Source organism: Gallus gallus, chromosome 11 (genome assembly GCF_016699485.2).
Source record: "Gallus gallus isolate bGalGal1 chromosome 11, bGalGal1.mat.broiler.GRCg7b, whole genome shotgun sequence".
Lineage (NCBI taxonomy): Eukaryota > Metazoa > Chordata > Aves > Galliformes > Phasianidae > Gallus > Gallus gallus.
The window spans coordinates 8,695,954-8,716,976 of NC_052542.1; the positions used below are offsets into that span (position 1 = coordinate 8,695,954).

Consider the following 21,023-nt stretch of genomic DNA (forward strand, 5'->3'; position numbering starts at 1 on the left):
TCACTGCAGAAAGCTTGCCGAGTCCCCTTGAAGTGTTATGAAAGTTGCTGTGCAAAGCTATTTTCTTTCTGAAAGACAAAGTTCATATAAAAGGTGAGAGACAACAGGTGAGGGATTCCCTATAGAGACATGCTGTGGCTGTGGCAATGCAGGGGCTGTACGGTGGTACCGGTGAGGTGTGAGAACATCAGGCTCTTCAGCCAGTTCTGTCTTCTCCTTCACTGCGACCATGGATAAGCAAATTCAGATCAAGTTCACAAAGTCTTTGCACAGAATCCCAAGCATGGGGAGTACTACTGAGTTTCATTGGTTTTGCATGCAGTAATTTTCTGAAGCAGCAAGCCTTGTGATATTTTCACCCAGTGTCTGTGGCAGGCTGAAGTCCCAGAGACACGCAGTGTGGATGAGACATGCACGGGGCCAAGCCCTGCAGAGCTAGTGTTGTGCATGCAGTCATGTTGTGCAGGAACCTGCAAGAATCAAGAGGTCATATCATCGAATCATGTCATAGAATGTCCTGGGTTGAAAAAGACCATTATGGTCATCAGGTCTGTGATATGGGCCACATTATCACAGGCTGGGCTGCCTTGCCTCAGGCTTCCAGCTGGAAGGCAAATGGTTACAACACCCTGATACTCCACCATTCAATAAAATGAATAGGAAGACTGTATCTCCTAGTCCTGCTGTCATTTGGTAACATCTCATCCTTTGCGCGCTTCTTTAATCATTGGAGGGTATTTGCAAATATTTAGAAATGCTCTCTCTTCCTTCAGGAATTTTTATATTGGGTTTTATAGAAGGTTTATAATAGAGCAAATAACAGTTTGGATGAAATTCTGGGAATTCTTCTGCAGTGCACTTCTGCATGATAATCGTTATGAGATTGCTTCCCCACTGCTTGCTTAATGCAGCTGTCCAAGTTTTGTATTTATTGGGAATCCAATTTGTTTTAAGAAATTAACAAAACAAATACTTAAGTACTGTGCTGAACATATCGTAAAGTTTTTATTCATTTTGGTGAGAAGGAAAAAAAAACAAAACGTTATAGTGCTCACGGAACAGCCTTTGAAGCTGCATTTATGAAATTGAATCCCTACCAAAATAATTTGCTCGTGTTAATACAGATGCCGTATGGCACTGCAGCAATTATTCCGTTGCTTTTGTCTCCAAACTGTGTCAAACTTTGTTGTGGCAGTGGTCTAATATCTATGCAGAGAGGCAGGCTGGCTGCTTGATCATGGCAGGGATGCTGCTGGTAGTGTGTGGCCCTCGGATACAGCTGCAATATTTATGTGCTTCTCTGGCACTCACAGGTCCTCCCATTCTGCAGCCCAGTGCAAGAGAATTTCTGTGCTTTGCAGGGGCACGGTTAATCCTTGTGATCTCAGGTACTGTGGGTTTGTTCCTCCTGATGTCCTTTACTGAAATGCACAGGGGGAGAAAAGCTTTTCCATGTATGTGGTCATAGGAGCACTACGCATCTCATACTGGGCTTTGCAGCTCACTTTTCCCTTTCAGCACAGCCTCTGCACAACTTCCTCCCTCTGACTTAGCTGACATTTCTAACTGGGATCTGTTCCACTCACCCCCGGCAGCCCCAGGACATGCTGTGCTGAGTACGAACTCTGTTCTCCACCTCTCTTCTCTCAAGATAGTGGAGTTTATTTGGCTTTTGCCCAAATGGCTGTCCTGCAGACTCTACTACCAAATTCTGAACTCTTTCTACAACATAATTGGTTCTGTTCAACTGCTGACATTTTTATCCAGATAGCTGCTAGCGTTTCTTAAGATTGCACCTGTAATTGCATTCCTGGCAACATTACTGAACGTGAAGTATATGTATATCTATGAATATACAAACAGGATTCAAAACCATTCTTTATCTGGTGGACTTGCGCCTGATTTCAGAAGACGTGAATTTCAGATAATTTCCCTGCTTGCCCTTTAACCACTCAGCCTGAAGGACTGAACCCACTTTGCTTTAAAACTAAAGTTGTTTATCTGTTTGTTTATACCAAATGGTTTATACGTGTCAGCTATGTAAGCATTTGCCGAGTTCGATCCATTTCCTTTGAGAAACTCACAGAACAAAAGTTTCCTCTGGTAACAGTGGCAGTGATGTTATCATCTCCTCTATAAGCCTGCTTAATAATTGTTGTGTTGGATGCTAACAGCAGGAAGCCTTATTTTTAAAAGACTTAAATTAGCAGATTTTATTTACCACACTAGTATTCTCATGAGGCATCTCACTTCTATCTAAAAGAGTTTTAAATTATCAGCTTTTATTTATCACGATGGCACGTTCCTGATTTATCACACTTGCTTGTATGTTGTTTACTCAGACCAATATGGCAAAAAATAGCTGTGTAATATAGTGAGCTCAGAAACACTCGTGAATTTTCCAGAAGCAGGGGGGAAAATTGAAGGCAGTTGAAAATATCGAAGAAATGCTCACCAAGATGCATTTTGAGACTACTTTCAACTATATGTGCTGTTGTAATTAATCAGGACAACGGGACCTAATTTAGCTACTTTGCCAGTGTTTAAGAAAGCAGGATTGTGAATGAAATTCTGAAATTAAAGTCAATCACAGCTGTCTGTAAGTCTCTGGGTTAAAGCTGCTCCAGTTGTGAGACAAACTGATAGGAGCTTTTGGGCTTTATGTCACCCAGCAGATTTCAGATGCCATTTCAGTTGAATCCCTATGCAAAAAGAAAAAAATAATAATAAAATTAAGAGCATCTCATTTTAGTTTTTCCACCTAAACTACAACTGCTTCATTTTCTTCCATTTGCAGCAACATCAAAAGGAATTCAGGCTCACCTGGTCACAGTCTGGCCATCACATTTTTATAGGAACAAAGAAAGATGCGGTATGCCCTTCACATATGCTCGTATTAAAAATGCATTAGGTAAGTTTCCACATCCTTCGTTTAATAGGCCGATTTTAGGACTCCTGTAAGTAGTACGGTAGTAGTAAAGACCAGCAGATATTTGACAGAAATATTCAAAATAAAAATACCATTTGATTGCAAGGGGGAACAGAACCTCCAGGAACATATCTTCATTTTTGGTAGTTTAGTCCACAGTAACAAAAACCACATTGTACCAATCAGATATTTAATGAGCCTCTAACTCCATTTCTACCTTATCCCAAAGGTATAGCAAATAGTGCTGCTTTTTTAAAATATCAAGAAAACATCATTTGCTCTAAAATGTCCCTAAAAGCAGGTCTAAATTGCCAATAAAGGCTAGGTAATTGTATCAGCATGGATCAGAAAGCATTTCTCAGAACTGATGAAATAGTTTGCAGTATTGCAGAGCCTGAATGATGCTCTCTGTACGTTACACTGGAAATATCAGAGACTGGTCTCGGTTTAATTTGCTCACTACTGTGTATTTTGGATTCTCAGGAAATATTTCTCACTAATGTCATTCTGTTTTTCTTTAAATGTAATTTGTTTTAGGAAAGTCAGACGGTTTCTGCAATCTAGTGCTCTTGTAGCAGAACTTTTTGTTTATTTGTCAATTACAAAATACTATTTTTTTTTTTTCCGAGAAAATTGCTTGTTTGAGAATTCTCAAAAGCTTCCATTTACTCACCGCCTTCAGGATTTCAAACATTTGAAATTTACAAAATAATAATTCAGGAGATCGTTGCCCAGCTTATCAGTTCTGCCTCAGTAGTTATACAATCGTTTGACAACCAAACACACATACAGTATAAATATTTAAGAAAAAGTAAATTCCATTAAGCTGCAGTGTGATAGATGCAGTAGTAGGTACTTATCTTTGAAATATTAAACTCTAGACATTTATATCCATACAAAAAAGAGTTTCCTGCCATTTGATGAGAATTATGTGCCTGGCACTAATAAAATATTAAACTCCAATTTAAAAGATAAGTATCTTACCCACTTTTTTCATAATAAAACATTTTACAGTGCATGTGAGAGCTAACGCGCATCGGAATTTCCATACAATGCTGTATTTACAAACTTTTGTGAAAGTTTGGTGCCTGCGTTTGTTACTTGCTGCCTCTATTTAAGCACTTATTGTTTCACATAATGACACCGTGCATTTCAATAATGCATGATGGAAGGTGTACAAACAGGCTTTATTTTTTGTAGCGGTTTTCTTTTGTTACAGGCGACTGCTGCTAGTTAATTAAATGTAGATAGCCCCTGAAAATTGCATTATCCTTTTCTGTCCTTATTATACAAATTAATGTCAAACCGATGCAATGTTTCATGTTTAAAATAATAGATACATGTGTTAAAAATTATAGCCTGCAGTTTTCTTATTTGACAGTGCATTATTTTCAACTGGAAATGTCAGTTTCTAACCCTCTGCCAAGAATATTTTGTAAAGGGCAGTAAGTATTAAGTGTTAGTTATCAAATGCAGCGTCTTTTGAAATTTGAACAATGCTGTGTGTGGAGGAAAAGTCATAATGTATCGGTCTTCTATTTCAAAAATATCCCTTACAATGAAACCATCAACAGATGGTTACCACTAAAAGGAACAGAACTTCCTTTGAATGAAGCAGTCACCTTCTCCTGCAGACGAATTTCAGTGTCACTCGCTCCATTTTCAGCAGGTGGATCATTTTGCTTTTACTTTTTCAACTCCTTTTTTAAAACAGTGAATGGTCTTTAAACTGCTTTTTCTCTCCATCTATATATTTTTAATCTCAGATATCATCCAATGAAGCAACGTGAAAGCTGCAAAAGCGTTGGTACATCTGTCAACGTGCTAGCAAACTCTGATCTCCCAGCTTTGCTTTGCTACTGTAATTGAACAATATCCTATTGATTTCATTAGAAGAAGCTACACAGCTGGGGGGAGCCTGTTCCCATAATTACACTTTTTTTTACAATTTAAAAAATATTTTATTAGACTCTTCTTACCGTGGCTTTTTTGTACCGTGATCAATGTCAGCAGACAACTCTGCCTTCTTTAATTACTGAACTGGGTGATTGGAAGTAATAAGCTATAAGAAGTAAATGCTGCCATTTCAAATAAACTAGAAAGCACTCGGAACCCAAAACAAAGCCTTTCACGGAACTCAGGCACAGCGTACTCCAAGAGATGCAGTGCAAGTGATTGAGTGTATTACTCGCTGTAAAGAAGGATGCACCTTGTTACTCTAAGAAGCAAAGCACAGCAGAAGATTTTCATTTTTTCAGATATTCTTCTAAAAGGTGCAGCTAAATACGACCATATTTTCAGATCACAAAGGTCTCATATTTATATTTTCCACTTTCCAACTGAAGAGACGTTTGTTCTCTCATAAAAACACTTTATAAACAGACAGCTTTGGTTTTCACTTTTCTTCTGTAAAGGATACCCTCCATGCTTTCAAAGCCAGCAGATTTACACAAAGCTATCAGCTGCTCCTAAAAACAGTGTTAGTGAACAGAAAGCCTTTTTTTGTATATGTAGTCCATAACATTTAACGTATGTAATTGTAAACTTAGATTTGGGGCTAACAACTAAGAAATATTATTTTTGTTTTTCGAGCAGCAGGTAAGTAATGGTATAAAAAGGAAATTTCCTCCCACATTATGAAACCTTATACCTCTACCTGCAAATTTTGCCCATGCAGATGGTAAGCTGCATACAAATATGCCCTTGTGCATCGGAAATAACTTTGCTGGCTTGTTTTTCAATTGGATATATATTTTATTTTGAGTAAGTGTTATTTATTTGTGAGAGGAGTACACTTTTTAATTTCAAATAAACTTTTCATTCATGTCCTTACATGCCTGTTTCTAATCTTTTCAAAAGGTGTCTGTTAGTGTTACGATGTTTTTGTAAACTCTTTAAAAATAATAATAAAAAACCCCATGATAATCACAAAGCCGGGAAAGTGGTGCCTAATTATGGCTGGGATAAACTGCACTTAATATCTATCTGTTGTCAACAAAGCAATTTGCCAGATGATATCTTTAAATCCTTTCCTCAAATTGTTTTTCGTACAAATTATTGTAAATGGTTATATTTAAGAGTCCATTCAAAAGAGCTGATGGTTTTGCCTTTGCAAAAAAAATAAAATAAGAATCAATTAGAGAGCTAAATCCCTGTTCCCATGATCAGGATCTATTGTGTTTTTTTTCACAGTGATGCCTCCATGACCACATTTCCAACAGCCCGTAGCAGCGCGGTTTGGCGAGCAGAGTGTGCTGTTCACCCACAGCCCAGTATGAGCGAGGCTGCCCAGCGCCCTGCCAAAGTGATGGGACTGCTGCCCGGGGCACTGCACTCCTCTGCCACCGGCCCTTGCTCTGCAGCATCAGCATCAGCTCTGCGATGGGAGCCAGGTGGGTTGGAAGACAAGAGCTCGCAGCATCAGGTCCAGGTGGGTGCCCCCGTTGTCGTGGTCTATCCCCATGGACTGGGTTTCTTCAGGACTCAGAGACTGACGCTTCAGTCTTGAGATGGGGAAATTTTCGTCTCGACTCTCCTTAAATCTTTCTGCAGCGAGAGATTTCAAGTCAAATGTGTTTCCGCACACTTTTCCTGAGAAGGCGGATTTACATATGCATTAGGTTCATTTTATCAGAATACACACACAGCAGTGACACATCTCATTGACAATGTGCTGTCTGATGGATAACTCCATACAAAACACACATTTGAAAGGAAAATAGGAGGAGGAATAGGATTAAGAGTCTGTACATAAGTGACATCATGTTTTGTGAAGATGAACTGTGGGAATGTCTTGCCCTACTTTGTATTTTTTGATTACTCAGAGATCCAACAAGTCCTTTGCAAGTGTAAGAAATACTAACGTACAGCATCACCATATAGAAACTACCAGGACAAAGTTTTTCCTCACAGGAATTTGTCACGTACTGCATTTGATAATCACGGGATAAAGGAAAAATGAGAAGAGAAAAGGGGGAAAAAAAATAGTGACTTGAGTTTTGCCTGTTCCTAAACTTAGATTTTTTGATACCGCATCTCCACGTTGATTTATTTTTGCCATCATCCAGACAGTTCCGTGCTGTGATTTTGTTTTTCAAAGGCTGGCAGAAATGTTTACATATCAGGAGACCGGGGAGAACAACAACAGGAGGGCAGCATCAGGCTGTTACCCCTCCGGGCTTCTATCTGTGTCTGACCGGGGTGGTGCTTATAAAGTTCTGTTGTTGCGGTGGTGAGTTTGATCTCTGTGTTTCATTTTTCCATGGCAAGGATATGCCACCAACTGTGTGCCAAGTCTACAAAATGAATATTTCTGGCGATCTTCAGGTAGGCCACGTGGGCTATACTTTTGCTGCTCCCTCCTGCTGACCATGAGTGAAAGCTCCTGCAGAAATGCACTCCAACACGGTTTTACTCTGGGAGAGAAAAATGTTTGGAATCTGTCTCTACTCGTTTGTGTAGAGTCTCAATGAGGTCGTATGTATCTTTAAATTCCTACCTTGGCTTTGCCATCTATAAGATGGGACAATAATACTGTCTTTGCACCTTTCAAACAGAGCCTCCTATGGATCTGTTAATAAATGTCAATGATGTACTTTAGAGGTCCTCTAAGGAGCACCCTGTGGAAGGTTGTGATTAATCATTGACTCTTCCTGTCCCACTCTCTAGCACTCAGGCACACTCCCAAAAATCCCACAGAAAGAAGGTGCTGGCACTGTGGTTATGAAGTGCCATGGCACTATCTGTGCACACTGAAGCACTTGCGCACCTGGATCCCTCTCTCTCTATCTAAGAGGTGACCTGGTTTTCATGAGAAAGTTGACTTGATGTGTACTTAGCCGGAAGATTTTGGCAATTACAAACCCAACTTTTAGAGACTGGCAGAAGTGGAGAATCAGAAATTTGAGCTTCGTTATTGACTGTGATGTGAAATAACATCTAATTCTTGGATGCTGTACAAAGTCCCATTAGCCCATCAGGAATCTGGGGGGCTTCCAAGACTAGGCAAGGACCACAGCAGCTAAATACTCCACGCGTTTAATCCCCTGGGGAGCTAGGGGAGAGCAAACAGATGACAGATGTTGCTTGTGTCATCAGTACATGCTGTGGCACCACTGCTACATGCACCTATATAACTATATAGCTTTGTTTAGGACTTACTGTTTTCCGATGCTGTGCAGTAGCATAGCAGACGCTTCTGCAGCTTGCTCCAGGATGAGACCCAGCATTGTCATTAGCATGTCTCTGAAGATGAGCTCTAATTTCTTATTTGTCACCAGTAGCTGCTAGTATTTATCACCTCTCTAGATCAGCCGTGTAAGTGCCTATGTGCTGATGAACAAAAAGAGCAGAGTAAAATTTTCATTTGAGCCCTTCATTATCATTATGTGTGTGGAAAACGAAGGGTCAGTAATGCTAAAATATTTTAAAATTCTTCTTGTCTAGGCGAAGTTACTCACATAGAATTTTCCAAGTTTGACATTTTGCCGGTTCTATTCAGTTTCACTCCGATGTTTTTGAAGCAGAAAACAGTGCTTTATTTCACTTGACTTTGCCCTGAATTTTCATTCCTTTTTTTTTTTTTTTTTTTGTCTAGTGTTGATTTTATCATTTACTTTTAGCATAAATGAAAATATGTTTTGAAACAACCAACATGTTGTCCTCTTCAAAGGATTTCTTTTCTAGTCTTCCCCTTTACCATGAGTTTTGGTAGAAAAAGTCATTTTCACTTTGTTCCTGTTCACTTTATTGTTTTAGATATGACATGGGCCACAACAACCTCAGGTACAAGGATAGACCTAATCTGTGACAGCTCAAGGCTCCTCAGCCACATATGCAGAACTTAATTTTGCTGGGGAAGGACATCAGCTCAGGGCTAGCGTTGACCCAACTATTCCTGCCAAAGGGAGGAATGGGAAGAGCTGAGGATAGGATTGAGAAATGGGAAAGATCCCTGAAAAATGAGGGCAGCAGCATGGGCTGCCCACCAGGAGGCTGGAAGTGGATAAGAGAAGGCTGCTGGTGGGACCATGTATTCCCCCCATACGCTGTTGTCCTGGGGTGCTGCTGACAACTGTACTTCTCTGCTGAATTTTGGAAAAAGGGAAAATAGATGTTCTCCACACATCTTCCCAGATACAGTCTTGTTTCATGGGTGGTGGTGTTATTTGCTTTCCTTTCCAGTTCATTTTTAAAAGCCTGTATATGACTTCACCTCGATCTCTCTCGGCCAGTAGGCAGTACTCTGGGCAGAGCTGTATGAATGCATTCTTTCTAACAGAAATAGTATATAGGAGGAATCACAATCTCATTGGCTAACGTTGGGAAGCGAAGTGGGGGTTGAGGATGGATATTTAGTTTCTGATTGTTTGAGATACTTGCATGTGACAGGCTGTCCTTGCTGGCTTGGCCTGTACAGGAAATCAGTTAGGCATTTATGGTTGCTCTTGCCTTGGAGAAGATGTCAGAATGATTGTAGCCCATTAAAGACAGTCTAATATACCTTGAGGCTAACTCGCACACTGCTGATGAGTATAAGGATTTCCATAATTGTTTGGCAAATACCTTCTCTATTTATATAGCCAAATATTGATATTCATAGCATAAACCAGATTATTCAGCTAAAACCCCCATGCAATCAATCAGCGATACAGTCTATCAAGTGTCCCAGTCAGCCTGTAGTCATTACAATCACTTTTTTCCTATGGAGATGTTTGGGATGACTCAATTTCTCTAATCTTGTAGCATTCCCTCTGTCTTTAGAGGGGAATTTGTAATTGTTGAATTATTCTTGGCCATCCTTCATTCGGAATTTATGTTGTAATTTCAGCAAAAGCCAGACCTTGTACGGCAGTTTTCATCTTTTTCAAGGCTGCTTCTATTTCTTGAAATGCTGGAGGGTTTCCAATTATTCCTTCTGGTCGCTTTGGATGTGAATTGTAACAGATCATCCCAGAGTCGTGGTTCAACATTGTTAAGCTTATCAATATAAATATAATGTTAAACCCTTTTTAGATAATTGGGGATAGGTGTGAAAATGTGACCAATTTATGCATAAATTGGTCCTGCACTTCTCTTTTTCCCTTTATCAGGAAGAATCTCATCATGAACAGATTTCAGACTGTTCCTTGTCAGGGCTTCTTCTATACCTGTTAACAGTTGATTAGGTTGTTATATCACTTTTCAATACCTGCTTTACCTGATGCCAGTCAACTCTGCAAACAAAATTCATTAAGGCTAATAGAAGTCTCCAAGCTGGAACTGCAAGGCAAAAAAGAATAGTCTTGATACATCGGCTACCACTGCATGAAACAATGAAGCCTTATCATAGAAACATAGAGTCAAAGAATCATAGAATGGCCTGGGTTGAAAGGGACCACAAAGATCGTCCAGTTTCAACCCCCCTGCTATGTGCAGGGTCACCAACCACTAGACCAGGCTGCCCAGAGCCACATCCAGCCTGGCCTCTTATGTATTGCGGTATTGGAATAGCACTTGCTCATAAGCAGAAATGAAAATAAAGGATGAGGCAACAACCAGAGGGGCCTTTATACCACCTTTTCATGCATGCTTTCGTGTGAGGTCCAAGGAGGGGGCTTATCCCAGCTGCTCAGACCCAACTCGGTCCAGGCCTTTCATTACTCACATTGACCAAAGCAGCTTACAGGGGAAACTGGAATGGCCATGGAGCAATGCTGTGGTCCCCAGGTGAGTGTGCCATGCTGAAGATCAGGCTGCAGGCTTGGCTGCAGCTGTGGGTTGGGCTGCAGGGCTTCGAGGAACCATGACAGAGGGCACAGCGAGGGGGACGTGAGAGGGGAATTCACATGGTAAGTGATGCTCAGAGCAACACTGCAAGTAACATCCAAGTAATAGATGTGGGGGACTGGAGCAGGAGAGTTTTGCATTAAAGCACATTGTTCCTGAATTTCTTTAGCAAGTGTACTTAAAGAGCAAGACAAGAGCACCGAAAACTTCCTTTCATACTCATCTAGTGCCTGCTTTGGATTTTTCGTTGAACGCGGGGGAATATTTTCATAAGAAAATGTTTTATTTCTGTAATGTCTGCTCTTTTGATTTAGTACATAAAAAGAGTGCCATCTTAATAACAGCTATAACAGATAAAAACTGGATTATGAAAGAGAGGGTGTCCCCACTTACTAAATTAACAAATTCACGTGGAAAGAATTTGTAGAAGACTACAATACAAACACTGTGTCTTACACCAGAATCACAGCAGTAATTTGTCCCTTGCTGGAATACACCCATTTTTCCTCCTCCCATTCTGCCTTTGGAGAAGAGAGAACTGGGACTGAATTTGTCTTGATTCTAAAGCAGCTGTAGAAATATATCAAATAAATCAAATCCTCAAACAGTTCTTGTTGTTTTAGAGTACTGCTGTTAACAGTTTAACACGTTTTAGGGAATTGTGCTGAAGGGCATCATTACCTGCTCCCAGTCTTTCTGGTCAAGAAAGAGGATTATTTGGAAATATGAGTACTATCAAGTATGTTTTCGTGGTTGTGGTAAAATTCCTGACTATCGTTCTACAAGAGCAGAACATTTCTTTGCATAGCTTTATTTATATAAAAGATACCATGCCTAAGCTATCTCAGCATCACTGCTGTACATGTCTCATACATAGCCAAGCCCAGGGGCACAGTTTCAAAGTCAGGTTTTCATACTGGGTTGGATATTTGGCCCATGTAGTTTAAGAAAACAGAAAATCTGGTGATATGCATTTAATAGCAATATAAAAATAAAAACCAATAAAAATAATGAGAATTATATTTCTATTGGGAGAACATTAAAGTCATAATGGTGCAAATGGGCTTTGGATAATTGATAATACTGATGCAGAAAATTATTTTCAGTTCCCTCTCCTTTGCAGTAAAATACAGCTGCACTTAAAGAGGGGGGAAAAGTTTTTTTCTTCTGGTGTTGAAGCATAAGAGGGCTTTAACCAGCATCACTAAGGAAACCTCAAAACCACACTAAAAATGAACATGTGAGTTTGCTGTGCTGGCATGCAGAGTAGCCGTGCGACTGGTTCTACCTTGGGAGTGACAGCATGGTGAAAGGATGTCGCCTCTTGGCTCCAACCTTGCTGATCGCTGCAAACCCAAGTGGAGGATAATCATTCTCAATCTGTGGCTTTACTGAAGCAGTGTCTTGCTGCTGCTGCAGTTCTGCTGCAGCTGTGAAGCAGGCGGCAGCTCCCTTGGCTGATTTGCATCGAGTCATTCTGCAGTTATCTACCTTCGGCGACACATGGCCCAGAGCCCTGGGGAAGAAGCGAGCAAGGCTGTCCCATTTCTCTCCTGCCACCGCTGTAGGTAATGGGGCTTCATCTGCTTGCTGCTTGGGCAGCAACTTATAAAGGCTACATGGGAGAGGGAGGGTGGGGTGAAGGATGCCACTCTCCTCCGTATTTGACATCACTAGTTTTACTCTGTCACTGCTAAGCGTATTAATGTCTCTCCATCCAGTCACCGCTGCAAATTAGTGAGCATTAGCCAAGTATGGCATCCTGAGGCATTAGCCATGTACAGCATTTAGAAAGCAAGCGACTTCTGTTTGGGCTCATGGATGTGGAATGAATGTGCATGGTTCTGTCCCAGTTAGCCTTATATGAGAGCCATCCCATTATGCGGATTCACTGGGGTCCATTTGTCCAATCATAAAGTGAAGTAGCAAATTTGACTAATGAAAGAACAATGTGAAGTTTCTATTATGAGAAAATACTATTTTTGCTCTCGCGGTATAAGCAGAGACTGAAGCAGGCAAGCGCTTATGTGGCCACAAAGCACTGGAAAATAAGAGCAGGTGGCAGAAGTTCCAAAGCAAAAAGTGTCCTACCAACAAAATAAGAAAGGAATTTCTTACAGGCCAGCTGCACTGGGCAGCTAGTCAGTCTGTAAGGGACAATGTTCTCTGGTTCAGGAGCTCACCAAACTATTTTTAATGTGATGCCTTTTATAGATGAAACTAAATATTTAGTTCTTGCTAACAAAGCAAAGAGAAGCAGTAACTTGGTGTAGTTGCGATTTAAAGCATAGTCTCAGACTCTGAGAAATCTGTTTATTTCTGTGGAACAGAAATCTTGTAATTTCTTGTAATACTTACTCAGTTTTTCCGTGCTTTGATTTCCTCAGTTTATAAAAAGGGATATCTCTTTTTAGTTGCCTGCACTGTTGCACTGAAACTAAGATAATGTAATATTTATAAAGTATTTTCAGATCATTGAGTAGAAGACAATTTGGAAACTTCTCTTGTGCTGAATCTTAAGTAAATTTCTAGTTTCTGTCAAATGATGTCTGTTCATCTTTTAAACAAGGAAGTGGCTTGTGTTTTTCTTCTTGTTTATGTTCTTATGTGGCCTATATTAATTTGGTTTATAATTGAACAAGTTGAAGAAAAGATTGAAAATGTTATTACTGAGCCACAGCCACCAACCATAAAATAGGATAACCAATGGTGTCCCTAGAAGTCTCGCTGCAATACAGACTCATGACATATTGCTGGGCATTTGTTGTTATGTTGACAATGTAGATGAATGTAGAGTAAATGTTCTCTGTATTCTTTTTTTGCTATGAAATGTCTGTTTTGCTAATCATTTCAGTCTTGCTTTGACAGAGAGCAAGCTTGGTTCTTAAAAAGTAGAAAGAAGATCAGCTGTGCATCACTGCATGCCAGCTCCCTGGTTCTACGGCCCATGCATAGGATAGAGTTGATGTTACCGAAGGGATACCAGTACGTAATATAACGTCTCTTTGTGGCTGAAAGCGAAAACTTGCAAAATGCAAATAGCCATACATATCTGGGAGCTTTTCATCCTAGTGTGTGCATAAGGTAGTGGTTTGGACCAAGCAAGAAATGATAAGAAGAAAAAACAGCTCCCACATTCACACATCCTGTGCTTACCGATAACAAAATCTGAGATCTGGTTTCTCCTTACAGTTTGGTTAAACTGCCTAAGGCCAACTTACTCATCAGAGCTAGAGGTGTTGTTTGTAACCATCCACAAAATATGATGTTGTGTATGTAGAGCAGTGACATGCTGAAATTGTGATTGACTGTCACAATACCGACCAGGTCTCTGTTGTGCTCAGTGCTGCTACTGCAGACTCTGGTGCAACGTTATGGGCTCAAAGTGATGACGAGAGTGGGCTGACAGATAAAGCATGGAATTTAACACAGAGGAGCAATGTATGCCTGAATCTTACTGCAGCATGTTATCTGACTCCATTGACTGCAGCATGTGACTGAATTAAAGTGAATGATGAAATTATGTACAGTCGTTTTCATAAGCAGAAGTCAGTTACGAAGTGCTTCCAGATGTATGTTTAATGTATTTCTATTTTATTATGGTGTCTATTTGATGTACGTGGTACTGACTAAATGGTTAAAAACACTGCAATGTGTGCAGAAGTATACTGTGCTCAATTTTTTTTTCCAAAAGTGTCAGTGTTGATAACTAAAAACTGAAATACTGCAATCTAATCAACAACGTTTTTATGGAATTATGAGCACAGGCTTTTAACATTTGGGTAACTCTACTGTTTGTAGACATAAAAATAAGTGGCCCTAAAATTATTTTAGGATTGTAGGTTTAATATGGGGAACTAGATAAAGCCACAAAGATAAATCAGAGTCAAATTATTTCTGGTATCACATCTGCCAGGCCCATCAAGAAACAGATATTTTACATGCCTGTTCCATGGGATTCAGGAAACAAGCATTCTGTTCAGCTGCATTGGTCAAGTGGACTTAGAATTTATCTCCTTGCATATTTTCTGATATTTTATGGCTACAGACATACAGTGTTTGGTTTAAGATCCTATCAGGTGTCACAAAATAAACTGTATCCAGAAGAGCCAATACTTAAACGCTTTAAATCCAAGCCCAGGAAATACTGTTAGAGAATAGGTAGGTATCGCTCTTCTTTTAGTGTTTATAATGGGCAAATGCTCCATCGTGCTCTTATCAGACACTCTATGTTGTAGGTACTTGGTTACAGTTAATATGTAAAACTGGCATTTGGACTTTTAAAGATGTATGGCCATTTTTCTCAAGAGAGAAACTTAATCTAAAATATTGACTTCCTCTGAATTTCAATGATTTATTTATTTCTTGCCAGCCTAACATTTCTACGTTAATTGGAGTTGCATATGGTATTAGCCTTAATTTTCAGTATTAAACGCTGTGATATAGCATTTTGCTGAAAGTTACTTGGCTCAACATCGTGGTCCAAATTATCACGTATAGAGAGCCAGATTCTGGTAACTGGGACTATCCACGGTTGGTTTTCGGACTGTGCTTTACATTCAGTCCGCAGAAGTACTCCCAGAGATCATAGTGAGATTTCAAAAAGATCAAAGCTAGAAGCATATGGTTTTAGGTACCAAATAAGCTTCTGGTAATTAACTTTATTTATTACTAAACTTCATGATTTAGATACCAATAGTATCATGATTTTTCATGATACTATTGGTGTCACTCAGTATGATAATACTGCACGTTTTTTTTTGTCTTTTGTTTTCTTCTTTAACTATATTTTCTCTGTTTCTGATGCCTTTTGTCTTTACTTTTTTACTTCTAGATTTCCCTCTGGAAGCAAATTCTGATTCCTCTTGGGAGAACCAGCTCTTCACTTATCCTTCTTATCTGCAAAGACTATTAGCAATTAAATAGGCAATGCTAACATGTAGAGAGTGATAATTGACCCTAAATAGATGAAAGAATCTATGGCAAGGGTGAAAAATTCAATTTTTCTCAGGTGTCAGTGCAAAAATTTGTGTTGCAGGCACAGAAGCACAACCACAACCATCTATAGCAAGGTGATGTATAGAGATTTCTCTGCCACATGGGTGACTATTTTGACTTTTTAAAACAAAAATTTGATTTCTTAAGATGTGAGTATATTGGATCTGCCTAATTTGGTCCAGTGGCATAATGCTTCGGGTTGCTACGATGCATAAATCAGGGTGTATTTAAATTGCATCTGTTTTACATTATCCATGTAAATAATTATTTCAGAGCTCAGGAGTGGCCACCATGAAAGGAGCAATTGGCCTGTTTACTCTGATGCATTAAGCTTTTAATGAGTGATGCATGATTCTTCAGTTTGTAATAGATCCCAAAGTCTGAGGTGCTGTGGTAGCATTCTTGAAGAGCACATGCAGTGGTGTTCACTATTCCTCTGTTCACAAGCTCTGTGATTCTCATATTTTTCTCTTTTTTGCTCAGAGAAACTCATAAGTTTAGCGCCTGTTAATTTGCTTGGCCAGCAGAGAGCATTCATTGTGCAGTAGTTGCAGGAGATCTGTGCCCATGGGAGCTGCTGCCTTCTCTGTCCCAGTTACACAGTACCTATCAAGTAACATGGGAGTACCCAGGTGAATTGGCATGAGATGTATGAGGAGGTCAGCTCGGTAGAGTTGTTGCCCTAAACTCTGTGAAACTCTGTTGCAGAACCATCTGTTGAACCTCCCCGCTCCCCTTCTCTGCCAGAGGCTTTTCTTCTTTACCTTGGAGAGCCAAATCTTACTCGCCTTGAATTCAGGAGACTTCCAGGAGAAGCCGAGTGAATCAATACGCAATGTAGTATGTACTTAATATATGTAAGCTGCGCTGCATTTTTAATCAGCTATATATTTATTGTAGTGAAGAGTAACAAATTACAGTACCACTAGCACACAAAAGCTTATGGCATTCCATTATTCTTAATTAATAGGTAAGTGCAAGCCTTTTTTATTTATACTGGAGAAGATCTTCTTACTAATTTGGTTGCAAATGTATCTGTAAAAAGGAAAAAATTGTATATCTATTTATTTTCCTAGTTTAATAATAGAGCACTTGTTCTTTCCTTTTAGTTTTCTGATGGTTACTTGGTTTGCAATCAAATATTAGCATGCTGTTTTTGCATACATTTCAAAGACGTCCATTCTTTAATAAGGAAAACAAATGTATTTGTAACAAGCAAGCAAAAGAAAAACTAATGAAAAGCATCTGGAATTTAAGATGAACACTAGAAAAAAGTGTGTAAGCACAAGTTCCCTGCATTCCTTTGCCTGTTTCGCAAATTTATCATAGGACTGATCACACGTAGGTCATTATGAGAGAAGCTTAAAGGCAGATAATATACATTGTTTATCCATCCGATGGTCTTCCTTTCCTTCATGCAGGAATTCAGATAGGCATAGGTCTCTACAAAACCTAGAAGTCTTCATTTGGAGCTCCACCGTGAACTCTGGAGAAGTGAAACCATCTGTGTCAAGTAATTTTTATTCTTTAACAGAATTTAACTACTCCATAATTAATAATTATATTCTTTATGTACTTTCCATATCAAGATTTCAAAGGTCTCAGGAAAATTTAAACTGTCTTAAAAACAGAAGTTTGTATTTAAGATCTTGAGTTTTAATTTAGCTTCCTAAACAGAAAGCTCCTCCTGTGTGTTATCATTCTGAACGCAGGAGGCTGACTGGTGAATACCTGCCTGCTTCACTGCACAGTATATAATTTAGATAACAGTCTTCAGGATGTTACTGGGGAGGAAGAAATAGAAAAAAGATAGGAATTTCTAAAAATTTCCTTTCTGGATTTGTTTTGTTTTGTTTTTCTGAAGAAAGTAAATTATTCTAAAAAGTAAGGACTATGATCTTTTCAACTTGAGTGATGTCCTTCTTGCTTTCACAGCATAGCACTGAAGAAATGAAATGGAAACCTCCTTGGCAGAAAACACAGATGGTACGCACCGGGCCAAAAGTCAGACCTGAAGCATCTTATTTCAATGAAGAAGCTGCTATAATATCCTGATGTGAATGAAGTGACTGTTTTCAGCTTCCTGAATCTGACCATCGTTTTCTCTTTTCTCTGTACTTCTCAGTGCTGTTGGAAGTACACAGGTATGTCCATTCATTGGTGTTTGTGATGAAACAGAACCAATTACGAAACCTAACTGAAATTCCTAAAGGCTGTCCATTGCTTCCTACTCTCCCTGTGATGTCCCAGTTGTTCTGATGTTTTTCATTGCTTTGCTAATGTATTTCCTCTGAAGGTACAGAGGAGGGTGACTAAAGTTACTCATGTGTGAACGTTTGGGCTGGAATTTGTGCTTCATACATACCTTGGTAACAGTATGTTAATACCAAGGACCATCGCTTGGATCTAGATATTAAAATTCTGATAGTGTCCATCTCTGAAATGTTTAAATATTTATGCACGAAGCTATGATCATCTGTAGGATGCTGTCTCTGAAGGCCCGTGTTGTGGTGGCCAGCTGAAATTACTCATTTCTTTCTAAGGAAAAAATGCAGAAACCTGACATGGGTTCTTGGGAGCTTTCCAATGCTAGAGGAGGAAAAGGAGGTCCCTGCTAACTCCTAATGGTGAGCCATGAGGAGAGAGATGCTGTGGTTGCAGTCTGTCCATATGGGACTTATAACCACTGCCATATTCTGGACACAGAGTTAGCCTTGGCATCAAGGCTGGATGTAACATCACAGAGAGTAGTGCTGTGGTTAGAGATAGCGTTTTGATGGAGGCAGGCGGGACAGAGGGAACTTCATCTGAAGGAGAGCTGAATTTGCTACAGCACAACCCAGGGCATGGGACTCTGCCAAGATGCTGATAGTGGTCTATGGGTGCACCAAACAGAAGGAATCAGAGTAAAGCTCATATTTCAGGCTCTCTTACTGTGCTGTTTTATTTTGTACAGAAGCCCGCTCCTTGAGTGAGGGTATGCTCTGCAGAGATGCTCAGAGAAGGTCATTTGTTTATTTGTGGGGTAGTTACTAATTTCAACAGGAATCCTTAGACATTGCAGTCTGTCCTCCTCTGCCAGGAGCTGGTGGCTATAGGATTGCTACCTCAGCAGGGCAGGGCAGAGCTGTTTGGTGAGAACAGGCCTGCTAAGCCATGTTTGTCTGTGCAGCGATGGCTGAGCTTTGCTTACTCTAACATCACATACAGCAAATGAAATATGTAGTGCTTCCCCATGGAGTTTCCGTGACTTACTGTTTAGTGTAAACTTAAAAAAAGAAAAAAGAAAAAACGCTGCAAAAACTGATCAAGAACTGATAATTGAAAAGATGACATGACCTAATTTGAAAAGGGTTATATCTTCACATGCCCCACACTTGTGTAGTTCAAAATAGTACACATCTTGTCCCTTTAACTTCAGGTGTATGTGTCTTGTCTGGTTCTTGGAAGTGACTGTGTACAGGCAGAGCATAATTGGCAGCCTGTGACATCCCTGTCTGCAAGTGTCTCTCTAAATGGAGCGTATTTCAGCCTTTATCTAGTGATGGCTGTTACCTGAGAGAAGCCCAGGGCCATCTCAAAGGGCTTGTAGCGGCTAATTGTGCCTGTTAGGACTAGCAATTAGCTGGGGATCTCTCCACTAGGCAGCTCCGACACCCACTAGCTTTCAGCTCTTTTCACTTCCTTTCAGTTAACTAGCTGTGCCGAGCAGAAGAGACAAGGGACAGGTAGGCGAGTGTGCCGTCACGCTCAGGAAGGACGAGAAGGGATGTGTGCAAGACCGCTGGGGAAAAAATAGACACCGGGTTATAATAATACACAAAAACATGACCTGATTATTACAGAAACAAAGCAGCAGGTGACCTATCCCTCATCTGTAGGTATTGGAGGCTACAGCTGGACTGTTTGCACAGGCTATACTTCAGCTTTAAGAAAACAATAAAATCTAATTACGTATAGGTCATAAAAAAGATCCTGTACATATGGTGGTTGCTGGTTACCATGGTGCAAACAGTGGTTTCAATGGAAACATGAAGCAGAACATCGAAGAATTAAGATAATAAATCAGTTTCATTGAATAATAAAGCTTTGCACTTACCCATTAATTAAGGATAATCGTATGCCATAAGCTTTTGTGTGCTATAAGTAATGTGTTACTCTTTACCATAAATATATAGATGATTAAAAATTCAATACACCTTACAGGTAGCAAATTCATACCATCCTTCGTATATATTGCCAAAGAAAGATGTAAGTGTTCTTTTTATACTTATTATTTTTTGGATTGGGATAGAACGTTTCAATTATCCGGCAGAATTTGAGTTTGTGATAACACTTGGAAGACTTGAGAAAATCTCCTTCTTGAAACCTTTGTGAAAATCTTTAAACATTGATGACACAATTCAAAGATAGCTAAAAATGTTCAGAGAAAAGACTGGGCTGGGCTGCCACATCTGGTTTCCAATAGTGGATTGAGACATACCACATAATGCAGCCCACTGTAACACAATACACACTGATCTTGTATTGACCCTTCCACTTGATACATCTTTTGGTGCTTTGTAATCCCTAACAAATGTACCTTAAAATCCTATTGAACTGTGGAGGCAATTGAGAACAAATGTCTTCAGGCCAGAAATAGCATCTGCTTCTCAGACCAGACCGGAGACCACTCCAGGTACACAGGGTGCAGGCTGAAGATTGGGACATGAAGGTTTCTACCTGCTGCTGTGAGCAGAGGGCAGGGGGAATGTGAGGCAAAACGGGTGTCAGAAGAGTGGGGTTTGTTCCCTTTCTAAAATGAACAGAAATCAAACATACTAAACATTTAGAAAATCTCATCTTTAAAACCCTGCCTTCTCAGGATGTTTTTCCCTTGAAAGCAGCATTTGCAGAATGGTTTGTCACAGAGGCAAACCAAGTCTCAGGTTGTTGGGTGATGGGTGCAGACTTCAGAGACCCCAGGGGGAGCGCTCCAAACCCCGTGCCCTGGGGAGCAGCCAGTCTCTTGGCACAAAAATAAATGTTCAGAACATGCATAGGCCATTTCTTCACATTGGGAAAGGAATGATGAAGGCCTTGGCATTTTATTTAACTCTTGTAAAAAGTTATATATTGGCCTTTAATTCCCTGCCTGTTGTTTCTCTCAGATTAGTCCCTGCCATCTCTCAGCGCACCCTATCACCTGACCAACAATGTAAAAGATCAATGGCGAAATCATCTCAGGCTGCCTACTGGGAAATGCAAAGCTGGCAAGCAGATGGGCTGCCCAGCTCGCAGGACAGAGCGCTGGCATTTCAGCTCCGGATCACAGTTTGAGTCCAACTTG

General features: G+C 40.0%; 1 long non-coding RNA gene across 1 annotated transcript; it reads left to right on the forward strand.

Moving 5' to 3' along the window:
* Positions 1-10,718: 10,718 nt before the first annotated feature.
* LOC124417139 lies at positions 10,719-20,403 on the forward strand. The gene is made up of 3 exons (XR_006931207.1): positions 10,719-12,264; positions 15,531-17,207; positions 17,630-20,403. It is a non-coding gene; the product is annotated as an uncharacterized LOC124417139 (long non-coding RNA).
* Positions 20,404-21,023: the final 620 nt, after the last annotated feature.